Source organism: Mustela erminea, chromosome 5 (assembly GCF_009829155.1).
Source record: "Mustela erminea isolate mMusErm1 chromosome 5, mMusErm1.Pri, whole genome shotgun sequence".
In the NCBI taxonomy this organism is placed as follows: domain Eukaryota; kingdom Metazoa; phylum Chordata; class Mammalia; order Carnivora; family Mustelidae; genus Mustela; species Mustela erminea.
The window spans coordinates 91,900,659-91,916,678 of NC_045618.1; positions in this window are offsets into that span (position 1 = coordinate 91,900,659).

The following is a 16,020-nucleotide window of genomic DNA, read 5'->3' on the forward strand; positions in this document are numbered from 1 at the left end:
GTATAATTTGCCAAGAGCGGATACAGTGAAGGTTCACCTATGCACCCAATGCATTGAACTTTTAAGACAATTTTCTGTTTGTTATGTCCAGATACATAATCATAAATATTAGTGATAAAAGGGAGCCAAAATAACTTAATTTAGAGGAAGGAATTCAGTCCAAGTGGTTAAGCGACACCTAGTGGCAGGACCAGGACTGACGTCAGTTGCTAAGTCTAGAGCAATACATTGCTCTAAGGTTTCTGAAGTGGTTGAAATACTCCCCCCACCACCCCACCACCCCCCGCCCGCCTTCGGAGTGACAGTTTTCAGTAGACTTACACAAATTTGAGTAAATGGCTTGCACTTGAAGGATTACTTGACTTTCGTACATCTAATGCCATATCTACTGAATGTTAAACTGTTGTTCTGTTTGTGTGGTAGAGAGAAGGTGGATATATGCTATCTGTCATGGACCTGAGTCCAGTGGCATCTATGAAAAGTTCTGCATCCTGGAGGGACTAGATTAAGGCAATATCTACTCACTGCCTTCAAATTGTCTAATTTACCTGCTCTCAGGAGTAATAGCTTATTTTTAATGAAATCTTGTAAAATATTTGATTGTCAACTGACTTATTTTCTTAAAATATAAAACATATGGTTAATTTGAAAATACAAGAAGACAGGTGTAGGGCCACTAGCATCTAGTTTGGTTATTTTTAGAGGAAAATAGAGATTTACACAAGTAACTTTCATCATTGCATAAGAGAAGAGCCAAGGCATGTGTTAGTCTTACCAAATATTCTCATCCTTGACACATTGAATGAAACAACAAAGAAAAGCACTTAAAAGTCCAGATAGGAGCTGATGTACATACTTGGTTGCAATATGTTAAGCACCATGTAGATGTAGAAAGTGCTGTGAGCTAGAAAAGATATAAAATGCTCTGTACTGAAAGGAATATAGTACCACTATAAAACAGATACAAATAATGTGCAAAAACCAAATATGAAAGGATTTACATTTTATAGTGAGTAGCCATATATTTCTGATTCAATAATGTAATCTGTTCTACAGTGAATATTTTAAAGTAAATAATACATACTAATGTCTGATAGAAAATTAAATTAGAGAAAAATAACTTCTGAGAAGTGAAAATAGATAAAACTATTAGAAGGAGGTTAAAATTTTTAGGATATGTTTTTTGTGGATTGTAAAAAGATTAAACATTATCAGAGGGGCGCCTGGGTGGCTCAGTGGGCTAAAGCCTCTGCCTTCGGCTCAGGTCATGATCCCAGGGTCCTGGGATCAAGCCCCACATCAGGGTCTCTGATCGGCAGGGAGCCTGCTTCCTCCCTCTCTCCCTGTCTGCATCTCTGCCTACTTGTGATCTATGTCCGTCAAATAAATAAATTAAAAATCTTAAAAAAAATTATTAGAAACACAGGAACATTTAATAGCCCCAACAAATAAGTTCAATAATCCTGAACTTTTGGAAAGACTGTCAACAAAGCCAAATGATGGGTCTATGTACTCTCTAGTTATGCTGCACAGCTCCCAGATGCAAGAAAAACCTCTAGGAAATATACCAGTGTGGCAATAGTTTAAAAACTTTCTATGAAGTAGTAAAATTATCTCTTTTTAAAATTTTGCAATACTGTATAAACAGTCTATCAACTATCAATTAGTATGCCTCAAAAAATGTTAAACATATTGTTTGGTATTAAATATATGAATATACTGTATTAGTTTAAAACTCTGTCACAGAAAAGTAAATTTAGGAACTGTCAATTAAGTATTTAAGTATAGATAAACAATAGATGTATTTAAGCCTTTTTATAATACAGTGCTTGGCCCTGTGGGTAAAAACAATGAATACTATATTGTCTTTGCTCTCTAGAAATGTAATGAAATGTAGTGGAAGTCGTACGTATAAAGTAATCACTATAATACAATTAAAGTATTTTAGAGGATATTTATGCCAACTAGTCTTAGAGGAGCACATTCAGTTTAAGGGTCTGCAAATGTTTTATGATAATGAGAGATTGAACGAGAGATTGTTTTATGATAACGAGAGATTTAGTTTTCAGAGATTGAAAACTTTCCTTTGCCCTCTACTTCTGGCTCTACTCTTATTCAGTAGGAAAGCCTATAATGGATTATTTGATAAAAAGCCACAAATAATGGCAAAGAAGACCATTCCAGCATGTACTCTTTGTAATGAGTAAAAAAGAATTCCCCTGTGGCCCAAAGAAGAGGACATGGAGGGCAGTTACTAAGGCTCTAGCATCTTCAATATTCTAAAGGGAAAAAAAACAAAACAAAACCCTCAACTATTGACTCTTTTTTTTTTTTCAGGTAAAATTTGTCATCCTTTTTCTCAGGGGAAAGAAAATGTACTATAAATTATTTTAAGGTACCATCCGTTATTCTCTCACAGTGTTGTAATAAAAGAATATGGTCCTTTAAAAGCACAAAATATGACTGCATGATAATTTTAAACAGTAACATTTTTTATTTTTACTTGACACTCTAGCAAATATTTTTTAAATAAATCTGTATTACTGTAGCTTCAAAAGCTTCAAAAGTTTCTTACATACTCAATTATTAGGATGACTGGATATATATTCATTCAAAATGTCAATCTTTCAATTTAACTTTCCATGTTAAGATCTTCAACAAACATGAAAATTCGTGTGCTGTCAACTGTTACAGCACATGATTTTTTTGTTGTTGAAATGTAATTGACATGCAGTGCTTTATTAGTTTCTGGTATTTAGCATATTGGTTCAACAGTTCTATGCATTACTCAATGTTCACCATGATAATTGTAGTCACCATCTGTCACCATTAAAGGTTATTACAGTATTATTGATTATAATCCCTATAGTGGTTGCCAGTGGGGTGATGAGTGGGAGGATGGGTGAAACAGATAAAAGGATTAAGAGGTACAAACTTCCACTTATAAAATAAGTAAGTCATAGAGATGAGTAATAGCACAACATTGTTTTGATTTCTGGTTTTCTAATTCTCAGTAAAATTTTCTAGTATTGGGAGTTGTTAAGACAGTCTCATTTATGATTATACTTTTGGACTGAAGAGATTCTGATAAAATGTCAGTGATGTATAAAACATGCATTTTGAATATTTCCTCAAAGTATTATAATTATAGTAAATTAAAGTTTACTAGGATTCTTTTTCTTAGGCCTTTATTATTTCATGTAAATTATGTCACTGTTTACCTTTTTTCTTTTCTAAATCCATGTTTCAATATTTCCATTGCTTAATCCTCTAGTTAGGAATCTTTGGTTATGAAAAAACTGGAGAAACAAATCAAACTCCCTTAAGCAGAAACGTAATTTCACCCTCACTTGGGAGAGCTAAAAATAATGTGCTTTCAAGCAAAATGTATTGCAGGAACTTAGAGAAAACATTACAATCCATTATTTTTCTTTTTCTCTCCTCTGCTTCTCAGTGTGGGGAGAGAAATGTGGTTGATAACATGATTATCATTCGGCTAGTTCTAGTACCCAAATCTGCCTTTTCCTTTACCTCCTAAAATGAAACAAAACCAAACCAAACCTGAGGAAGTATAAAGATCTGTCTTAATATAACAAATTAAGACACTATTAGACATTATCTGACAGTATTTAGCTACTACTAAGGTACTATTAGACAATCAACTGTGGTAGTATAACTGTAATGTCCTAGAACATGGTACATTTATGGCCAGGGATGAAGTATACAAGGAAGGCAGCTGCTCCTCCTTGTTCTACATTCAGAATATTGGGTAGGGAAGGAGCAGTGACTCAAAGAAGGAAGGAGTTTAGGGAGAGAGAAATCAACATTAAGCGTGATGTTACAATATAAATCTTAAAGAGTTAGAAGCGTGACTCTGATAAAAATAAAAAGTAAACATGCCAACCTTTTATTAACTAAGTCATTGAGTAAACTAGTAATATGGTAAAGCTGGTTCAAATATTGAGGGACTGAGATACATATAAGTACATCAAAATGGAGCACGATAGGGAATCTAGTTTGTGAGACTGTAATAGCTTTGTATGGTGACAGATGGTTGCTACACTTGGTGAGCGTTGCATAATGTTCAGAGAAGTTGAATCACTAGGTTGTGCATCTGAAACTAATGTAACATTGTGTACTCCTCAAGAAAATAATTGCACAGAAATATTTTTAAATAAAGAAATTTACAGTTAATGTACTCCAGTGTTGTAAACCATAACCTTTATAGTTCTCTTTTTATTAGGGAAGAGTCATTTACATTGCTGTTGGGCATGAATCATTTACTTGGCTACCGGTAAATACCAATGGATAGAAAATCCAACAAAGGTGTACACCCCTAGAGAACGAGATAATCCTTATTTGGGCCTGCTAGATAACATCCAGCAGAAACTGAAAGAATAATCACAATCCCTTGTCCTATATCCAAATTTGGATTTTTTCCCCCTCCTAATTGTGTAAGACAGATAATTTTGAGTCAGGATATCTTGTTTCTCAACTTGGCTTATTACTTTCAACCATTCACCGAATCTCTCTGATACCTACCTGGTTCTCAATATCTAAAAATCTGTTTACCAAACTTTGAATACATTATGTATCTTAGGAAGAATAATTCTGTTTTAAACTATGGTGTATATAAACTTATTTGTTGTCATTATACAAGACAACTATAGTGTTTTCCTCTATACCAGCTTTACCTGGGTCTAAATAACAGATGCGTTTTGAGAACAGTTAGTTTTTAGGCACTACGCTATATTGGAAATCAGAGGTCATTAAAATGTGAGAGTTGCTGTAAATGATGAGGTCAGTTAAAAGAGAAATGAGTAAATTACTATTATGTTACAGAGTTATAAGTACCATAAAGAAATTTTGTCAAATGTTTTCAAATGACATTGAAGTTTAAGATTAGACATGATCAATCCTGTCTCAGTGTTTGAGGATGAAGGGTGGGTAGGTGCTTTGTAGGAATTGACCCTTGGACCCAGGAAAATAGATATATGAGGTGAAAAGTGTGGACAACCATTCTGATTCTGTCTTCTATATTGGATGGCAGACTTTATGAGATCAAGCTGTCATGTATCTTTTTTTTTTCAGTTTCAATATTGTTATTATGATGGCAAGTGGGTGCTCAGTATTTGTTCAATGAAAGGGTCATAGCAAAAAGACCAACAGAACAAGCAATACTCATTTTATACTTAGTGCTCAATAATATTTCTTTATTCAAAATGAGAGTGAAAACTTGATGAGATTACAGTAGTGGATATATTTATTTAAAAATAAGGTGAGAACTCCCCAAAGGATTTAAATTTTTATAAAAAAACTAGCGTGTTAACTATAGCATGATCCTTAATCTATATTCAAGGTTGCATATGTGATACTATTTATTAGAGAGAGAAAGATTGAGTGGAGTAAGTGGGTGGGGAGAGAGGGGCAGAGAGAGAAGGAGAAAGAACCTGAAGCAGACCCCTGTTGAGCACTGAGCCCGACATGGAGCTTGGTCCATGACCTGAGCTGAAATCAAGAGTTAGATCTTAACTCTGACTGAACCACCCAGGAGCCCCTATTAATAATATATTTTAAGAGCAATATTTAGAATGATAGATTTGTTCTATTTACTTCCAAAGGCAATGAATCATTGGTTTTCCTCCTTTTACTTGACAGTGTAACAAATAGGCCTCAACTACTCATCAACATCCATAAACCAGACTTGTTAACTAGCAGAAAGGTTATTTTTTTGTTTTTGTTTTTGTTTTGTTTTGTTTTGTTTTGTTTTTTTAATTATGGGATGTTATCTCCAATCTCACGTATTGGTTTGATTTGATGAAAATAAAAATCACTTGGAAATGATTTTCTCAGCTGGAAAATCTTTCAATATAGTTCTTTGTCCTACCATGTTAGATCTCATTTTATCTCTATGTCCTTAAACACTTCAATGCCTTTTTACTCTCTTTCCATTTATGAGCATGCCAGTGGCATCTCCAAGTTCCTTCTCATCTCATTTTTGATGTTCCTATATGACTGTATGCCTCATCTTTTTCAGTGAACATAGGGAATATTTTCAACTAAGTTTTTTCTTAATATCTTCAGTTTAAAATTGGCAAAATGTATTGTAAAATAAGAGATGCTCTACCTAAACTAGCAATTCATTTTATTTGATAATCATTAGTTTTAAGTGCTGTAATTATTTCACTTTTTTCTGTAAAATGATTTCTGCTTTGGCATTTGAGTAAAAATCTTCTAATTTTGACTACATCTTCATTAATTTTAATTAATTTAAGGATATATGTTTATAAGAATTATTTGCTTCCTCATGATCATTTCTCTACTATAAGTTGTTGGAGGTTATTATTATAGTTTGAAGTTGATGATTGCACATAATTTGTCAACACTCTAATAAAATACAGCAAAAGGAATATAAATCGGTGATTTTTAAAGCTTGAAATATTATATTTTTTGTAGACTTTCTCTCTTTCTCTCTCTTTTTCTTTTTGTTTTCATTTCAAGTTTTTAACTTAAACTCCAGTTAGTTAATATCTAGTGTAATATTAAATTTCAGGAGTAGAATTTAGTGATTCATCATAGTCATCATTTATGTACAACACCCAGTGCTCATCACATGTGCCCTCCTTAATACCCATCACCCATTTAGTCCATCCCCCTAAGCACCTCCCTTCCAGCCACCCTCAATTTATTCTCTATGGTGAAGAGTCTGTTTTATGGCTTGCTTCTTCCCCGCCCCTACTATGTTCATGTGTTTTGGTTCTTAAATTCCACATAGGAATGAAATCTTGTAGTCCTGCTCTCAGATGGAATTAAATATTCTTAGATCTGAGTTTAATTTGATACTCATTTTCTACTTTTGGTAGTGTTATTTTCATGCCACTGCCAAATAAAACCAAATTTATTTTTATTCTTTAAGATTATGTTGTGTGTATTATCATATTCAAAACCAGAAATGCATCTTAAGGGAATTACCAAGCTTCATTTTTTGTCTTTTGTGTGCAATGGAACTAGATGGGCTGTCATCGACTATTCATAAAAGCAGTGTATTCTTTTTTGGATTTTTCCCTATGAAATGTTCTTGCCTTTGGCAGTAGAGCCACATTATTCATTTTTATCACTGAGTCAATGAAAACGATACCTATAAAATAATTAAGGGATCTTATAAATCAAAATGTCTTTGGCTATCAACAACAGTAAAAATATAATTTACATATAATCTTCATTTATAAGTATGGTATTTCCCTAATACCAAGTAAGTAGCTTTGGAAACATCAATGTTACAATGTTAAAATATGAGTGTCTTTTACAGCTTTTACCCAAAAGTTTTATATTTTGAATTTGTAGCTTAATGACTATGGGTAATTGTCCCCCTTTAGGTACAGCTTCCAAAGGAGGCTTGATAAGTAAGAAAGTATTACTATCCTGGAGAGAAATTGGGTTAAACAGATGGTTGGGTGAGAAATTAAAACTAACTTTTGGTGAACTCTTTCATAACAAGGGCTGTGCTTACATAAACTCTTTCAATACACTGAAAACTTCTTGAGGTGACTTTTTCTCAGTTTAGAAATAGGATACTCAAGTTGTAGCTACACTTCCTAAATTATAAAACTTGTAAGTGTGAAAGTATCAGAATTTGAAAATGGAAATTTTGTGTGGTGTTTTTGTTTTTGTTTTAGATTTGACTTTCAGTCTTTTTTCATTTTTTCTTTAAAAAACCTGGTATAATTAATTATACAAAAATATATTAATATACATAAAAATATATATTTATATATATCACCTCTCTTTAACCATTCATCTATTGTTAGATGCTGGGGCTCCTTCCATATCTTGGCTCTTGTAACCAATGCTACAGTAAACATAAGGGTGCGTATATCTTTTTGAATTAGTGTTTTCATATTCTTAGGGTAAATGCCTAGAAGTGGAATTAATGGGTCATATGGTAGTTCTGTTTTTAATTTTTTGAGGACCTTCATATTTTTTTCCACAGTGGCTACACCAGTTTGCATTCCTACCAACTGTGCATGAAGGTTTTTTCCTTCCATATCCTGGCCAACACTTTTTTCTTGTGTTGTGTTTCAGCCATTCTGACAGGTTTGAGGTGAGTGATATCTCCTTGTGGTTTTGATTTGCATTTACCTGATAGTGATTGATGTTGAACACCTTTCCATATGTCTGTTGGCCATCTATATCTCTTCTCTGGAGAAATGTCTATTCATGTCTTCTGCCCATTTTAAATTGAATTAATTGTGGTGTTTGGGGGGATGTTGAGTTGAGTTTTCTTTTATTTTCTATTTTTTGGAATAGTTTGAGAATACTAAGTATTAACTCTTCTTTAAATGTTTGGTAGAATTCACCTGTGAGGTCCTCTGGTCCTAGACTGCAGTTTTTTGGAATGTTTTGTTTTGTTTTAGATTTTTCATTACTGATTCCATTTCATTTGGTAATTGGTCTGTTCAAATTTCCTATTTTGTCCTGCTTCAATATGTGTTTCTAGGAATTTATCCATTTCTGCTAGGTTATCCAATTTGTTGGCATATAATTTTTGATAACATCCTGTTATAATCCTTTGTATTTCTGCAGTATTGATTGTTACTTCTCTTTCATTTCTGATTTTGGGTCCACTCTCTATTTTTTTTTTTTATGAGTCTGTTAAAGGTTTATCAATCTTATTGATCTTTTCAAAGAACAATTCTGAGTTTCATTGGTCTGTTTTATTGTTTTTTTAAGTTTTTATTTCATTTATTTCTGCTGTAATCTTTGTTTCTTTCCTTCTACTGGTTATAGGCTTTGTTCTTCTTTTTCTAGCTTCCTTATGTATAAAGGTACATTGTTTATTTGACATTTTCTTGATAATTGAAGCATGTCTGTATTGCTATAAACTTCCCTCTTAGAAGAGCTTTTGCTGCATCCCAAAGATTTTGGACCATTGTGTTTTTATTTATTTATTGTTGTCTCCATGTATTTTATTTCCTTTTTGATTTCTTAGATGACCCATTCATTATTTAGTAGTAAGTGATTTAACCTCCATGTGTTTGTATTCTTCCAGATTTATTTATTTATCTATTTGGGCAGAGGGGTTGATTTCTAGTTTCATACTGTTGTGTTTGGAAAAGATACATGATCTGACTTCAATCTTTTTGAATTTTGAGACTTGTTTTGTGGCCCAAAATGTGTTCAAATCCAGAGAATGTTCCATGTGTACTTGAAAATAATGTGTATTCTTCTGTTTTAGAGTGGAATGTTCTGAATATATCTGCTAGGTCCATCTGCTCCAATGTGTCATTCAAAACCACACTTTCCTTGTTGATTTTCAGTTTGGGTAATATATTCATCAATGTAAATGGGATGTTAAAGGTCCCTACTATTATTTTATTACTATTGATTACTTCCTTTATTATTATTTGCTTTATGTATTTGGGTGCTCTCATGTTTGGGTACATAAATATTTACAGTTGCTATACCTTCATGTACAATTGTTCTCTTTATAATTATATAATGTCCTTCTTTGTCTCCTCTTACAATCTTTGCTTTAAAGTCTATTTTGTCTAAGTATTGCTACCTCAGTTTTGTTTTCACAGCCAGGTGCATGATAAATGCTTCTCTATCCCTTCACTTTTTTTTTTTTTTTTTAAAGATTTTATTTATTTACTTGACAGAGGGAAAGAGATCACAAGTAGGCAGAGAGGCAGGCAGAGATAGGGGAGGAAGCAGGCTCCCTGCTGAACAGAGAGCCTGATGTGGGGCTCGATCCCAGGACCCTGGGATCATGACCTGAGCTGAAGGCAGAGGCTTAACCCACTGAGCCACCCAGGTACCCCATCCCTTCACTTTTAATTGCGTATGTCCTTAAATCTGAAATGAGTCTCTTGTAGGCAGCATATTGTTGAGTCTTTTTTATTTTTTTTAAGATTTTATTTATTTATTTATTCAAGTAGGCAGAGAGGCAAGCACGGTAAGGGAAGCAGGCTCCCCACTATGCAGAAAGCCTGATGCAGGGCTTGATTCCAGGACCCTGAGATCATGACCTGAGCTGAAGGCAGAGGCTTAGCCCACTGAGCCACCCAGGCACCCTGAGTTTTTTTTATCCATTTCATCATCTCATGTCTTTTCACAGGAGTGTTTAGTACATTTGGTAAATATGGACACTTTGAAACTTATATTCCATGCCCTTTTGTTCTTCTGTTTTTAAGATTTTATTTATTATTCTTTTTTTTTAAGATTTTATTTATTTATTTGACAAATCACAAGTAGGCAGAGAAGCAGGCAGCAAGAGGGAGGCAAGCAGACTCCCCGCTGAGCAGAAAGCCTGATGCGGGGCTGGATCCCAGGACCCTAGGACCATGACCTGAGCTGAAGGCAGAGGCTTAACACACTGAGCCACCCAAGCGCCCCTAAGAGTTTATTTATTTATTTATTTATTTGTCTGAAAGAGAGAGCACAAGCAAGGGGACTGACAGGTAGAGCAGGCGGAAGGAGATGCAGACTCCCCACTGAGCAAGGAGCCTGATTCAGGACTCAGTTCCAGGACCCTGGGATCATGACTTGAGCTGAAGGCAAATGCTTAATGAGCCACTCAGGCATCTTGCATTGTTCTTTTTATTAACAGCTGTCTCAAACCATCTTTCTTGTCTCCATGTATCACCCATATGCTGTTGTTTTACTTTCAGGATTGATAGTATAATAAGGCTCATGTTTTCTCTTCCAGCAATATTTTAATTTAAAGGTAAACCTTTATACTTATTTAATCAACTGGTAAATGAAGAAGAGCTTAATTTGTTTTGGAGCTTTTTTTTTTTTTTAATTTCTGTTTGTCATAGACACATTTCTTATTGTAGGATCAACTATTCTATTTATACAGACACTAGAATTTCTGAACCATCCTCCTAATAGAATAAGCAATATGCATCAGTAATTCTAATGTGCTCTCTATGAGGAAATCATGCAAATCTGAACTCCACAAACTTATTGCTGTGTGAACTTTGGAAATTGGTTTGAATTCTCGGAGCACCCATTGCCTTTTTTGTTTAATTTATCAGATGAATCCCTCAAATGGTTCTTTGATTTGTAACAACATATTAAAAGTGATGCTGCTCAGTAGAAGCATCCTGTACCCAGGGAAAGATAAGAAACAAATGTACCTACTATGTACTAGGCGTTATTCTAGTCTAGGTAACAGATGCTAAAATATGTGTCCTGTTCCCCCTTTAATTTTTTTTTCTTTTTTCCTTCATTCCTTCCTTCCCCTCTCTTCCCTTCCTTTCTTCCATTTCCTTCCTTCCTTTCCTCTCCTCTCTTCCATCCCTCCCTCACCCCCTATTTCTTTCTTTTCTTTTGATGTCATTGGCACAATGTTACATTAGTTTCAGGCGTACAGCTTAGTGATTTGACAAGTTTATACATTCACCACAAGTAAGCTACAGTCTGCCCCATTACCTTGCTATTACAGTATCACTGACCGTATTCCTTATGCTCTGCTTTTTATTTCCATGACTTACTCATCCCATAACTGGAGGCCCATGTCTTCCTTTCTCCTTCACTCCTTTTGTCAAGCCCCCCATCCCCCTTTCCTATGGCAACCATCAGTTCTCTTTGTTTATAGTTCTGATTCTGTTTTTTTGTTTATTCGTTTTTAAGAGTAGTATTTAAGAGTAGTAGTAGTCTGTTTTGATTAACACATACTTAAAGGAAACCTAGTCCCAGGATTTAGTGTTGTAAGAGCTAATATTGCCCTCACCCCTCCCCATCCTCCCTTTGTTCCCATTTTCATTTGACTATCTCCAGCCTTCAAATTAACAGTCCTAGTTAAAATCATACAGACTCGTAGTTGAAAAATTAGATACAAGGAAGTATAATTAATAGCCTGAAAGTGGACAAGAAATTTGTTTAACAACCTTCTCCCCCACATATGAAACATAACCTTTAATATATTTTAAATTATATACATATATAGATAATATATGTATATATGCTATATACAGTATTTATGTCTGAGCATAATAAGTATGAGTTCTCTTTTGCTATGTTAACCTATTTATCTTATGTGCTCTGACCACAATAATTTATTAAAAATAGCACTGTAGAATATTGTGATGCCTGAAAACATAATTCCCTCTCATTATTCTTAATATTTTTTATTTTGTTTTGTTTTGGTTTGGTTTAGGCATAGAGAATAATTGTGTGATAAACTCATTTTTAAAATGCCTTCAGAGGAAGGAGTGGAATCGATGGTAGTGGTTGTAATATGAAGAATCCTATTAATGACAAGCCCTGCAATTAGCAGAACCTAAATTATTTGGATGAGAGAATTCCTAATAATAATCTATCATAATCAGAATTAAACTGTGGCTTTAATAACCAACTTTCATAATTAGAGTGGGTTATTAGCCCCATACTTATTTCATGATATTGACAAGTGTTTTAATATATTTCATTAAAAACCTACCTCACTGTCTTCCAGTTTTTCAACTAAATGTGTTTCAGGAGTATTAAAGTCCTTTTTACTCAGGACTGATAGAAAAATAAAATGCAGATATCAGATTCATACAGTTTCCTTGGGGATTTGTTTTACATTTGCTACCACCTATTGTGGTAAAACATATGCTAATATAAAAATTCATCTAAATAATTTATCAATAAGTTGTTCCAAGCACAATGATTTTTGTTACAGAATTTGGTGAATTCTTATTTATCATGCTGAACACTATGAACCGGAAATTTTAGCAGGGGTTCTATTCACATATTTGTCAAAATAATTGAATAATGGAACATTGGGAATTTGGGTCATCAGTTCATTTCTTATAATAACATTGAGGGTTAGAATCAAATACAGTTGTTTGCTTCTGCACAGATAATTATTAGTTTTTCTGTTTTTAGGGTTTTAAGCTAATTTTCATTATTTCTTTCAAAATCAAGATAAAATTCCAATAATTATCTTTCTTAAAAACATTTTTATCATTACTGTTTAATTACTCATTTAATGTTGATGAACTCTTAGCTGGAATTATATCTCTTGATTTATTCACAAAGGATAATTAGCACTTTATAACAAACCAAAGGCTTATGGGAAATAAAATTATTATTTAAAAAATGTATGCTATGGGAGTGCGTGGGTGGCTCAGTCAGTTGAGTGTCCTTGGTTTCAGTTCAGACCCTGAGTCAGGCTCTGTGTTCAGTGGGTAGTCAGTTGGGTTTCTCTCTCCCTCTCATGCTCAGTCTCTCTTCCTCTCTCTCTCTCTCTCTCTCTCAAATAAGTAAATAAATCTTTTTAAAAGAGTGTGCTGTATGTTTATAGCTATATCTAGATCTGTATTTATAAAAGCACTTGTGCATGGCAAAACATATGATAAAGCATTCAGCAGAGAAATGGTAGATATTGCCAAATATGTTTGTGATATGAATGGCAGCAAAAGGTGCAGTCTTATAGAAAGATGTGGGATTTCATTAGTAGTAAGAGATAAGAAAATATGGTCAACTGTAGCTCTTTCAATATATGAGTCTGGAAATAATGAAACAAAAATTATGTATTGCTCCCAGGGACATGAATTAGAAAGTATTCTCTTATGTGGCAGGTGCAGTTATTTTAAAATTAATCAAGGAACATCTTTTAAATATAAAATTGAAAATAACAAAATAGTCTGTGAACTAGTCTATCCCAACTATTGGAACCTATATATTAAAAATAATGGCACCAAGGTGTAAAGACATATGTGCAGTGATATTTGTTAAATGTTGTGAAGAAAAAAATTGAAACAAAACCCATGCCCTTCAAAGGGCTGTATGTTGTATGTATGGCCTCTACATTGCAACATATTTTGAAGTCATTAAAATGAAACAGAATATTCTCAACTTCAAAAATTTTCTTCATGGTGTTATTAAGTGAGAAATAATATGGATAATAAAAGACTTTTTTTTATTTGGTTTATAAAAACATCTTATAAAACTCTCCCCGTGAGTAGAATGAGTCTAGAAAAAATTTTTTTGAGGACTACATGCTAACTAAATCCTTGCTAACAAGGATTGAGTGTTTGGAAATTGACTAATGTGAGTGCACTTGGGATTTGAAGGAGAGTTTAAGAGAATAAGCCAAGGGCGTATTGAGATAACTCAGTTGGCAACTGAGATAACTCAGTTGGTCAGTTAAGTGTCTGCCTTCTGCTGAAGCCATGATCTCAGGGTCCTGAGAAAGAGCCCCACATTGGGCTCCCTGCTGAATAGGGAGCCTGCTTCTCCCTCTCCGTCGGCCTACTGCTCCTTCTGCTTGTACTCTGAATCTGTCTCTCTCTGTCAAATAAATAAAATCTTTAAAAACATTTTTAAAAAAGAATAAGCCAAGCAGTTGGGGGGGGAGGTTAAGGGATGTGAGAAAAATGAAAGGAAAAAAAGAAAAGAAAAAGAAAGATGCATTTGATTATTGTATACATTAGAACATTTATTTTATCTTTTAAATATATTTTTTGTTCACTAAATAGATTATATTCTGTAAAGTATGTTAAATGTGTATGTGTGTGTGTTAGATGGAGAACAAGAATGTGTATAAAGTTATAAAAATAAGGAATAAAATAAAAAATAATGGTTGAATAGAAAATGTCCTATATTTACTCATGTAATTTCTAATACTGCAAAGTACCTCTCCAGTGAATCTTCTCCTGGAAGGCTAAGACATTAAAAGAGGAATTATTAGTGTTTATGCGGGCGTGGATGGTATAAACTGAGGTTAATTTTACATTGACTCAACTTTTTAAATTTTAATTAGGGAGATGATATTTGGCAAGAGAAATAAAATCATCACTCTAGTCGGAATGAGCTAACCAGTTCTGATTTATCTCCATTCGATTGTGGGCTTACTTACTATTAGAACATGAAAATGTGACCTCTGCTTCTATTTTTCAGGATTAGGAAAATAGAAACAATATTTTCAGAGTTAAAAGGCAATATTTGTTTTACTTTTGATCACTGCCAAGATCAGAGAAACACAGGAAAACTTAAGTAAATATACTTTATATGATCAAAATTTCAATAACTTACATATTCAAGTAATAACCATTAAGGAACTATTCTGCAGAGAAAAAATAAATAAATATACACTTTCTTCTCCTAACACTCAAGAAGAGTTAAAATTTTTGTCCTTTTATCCATGAACTGAAAAGTCAGAAGGAGGACCTGATAGCATTGTCTTTCTTTTAAACGGCCTCATTCTGATGGAACAATGAAAAAGTGACAGAGGTAGTATTTGCTGAAGAAAAATGGTGGTAGCTTCAAAGATTAGTCCTCTCAGCAACCTGCTCCACATTTCCAGATGTTGATGTGAACTCTTAGGGTTATTGGAGATCAGTCTTCTACAAAAACAAATAAAAGAGGTTATAAGCAGAATATTTTACCCAGATAAAAGTATGGAATTAATTCTCGCAGAACTACAAAGATCTCTAGAGTTTACATTTATTGATTAGCTCTATTTACATATTTATATTCTTATATTTTTAAAGTGAGGCTAGAATTCCTTAAATAATTAAAATATTTAATAAATGTTATTGAATATTAAATAATTTTATAAAAAGATTATTTATATAGCAGCCTTAGAATAAAGCTTTGAGTTCATAATATGTGATTTTACTCACTAATTATGCCTTTTCATTTTCATTAATTCATTAATTTATTAATTCATTACTTTAATGTATTAAAAAATGTGTCCATATATTTTCTTCACTGTATTGGCTTACAATGTTACATTAGTTTCCAGTGTACAGCATAGTGATTCAACATTTCTATATGTCATTATGTTGCACGAGTATAGCTATGAAATGTCATCATACAATACTTTTAAAATACCATTGGCTGTGTTCTCTATAATGTCAAATGTATCCATATTATAATTACTTCTGGCTTGTAGAATCACAAATTCATAGTGAGCTTTCTATTGTTTGCAGTACCCAAAACAGCATGATAATATACATGATGAACAGAATGCCATTTACAATTACTCAAAAATCTTAGAGCCAAATCCAGTATGTTAACAGCACT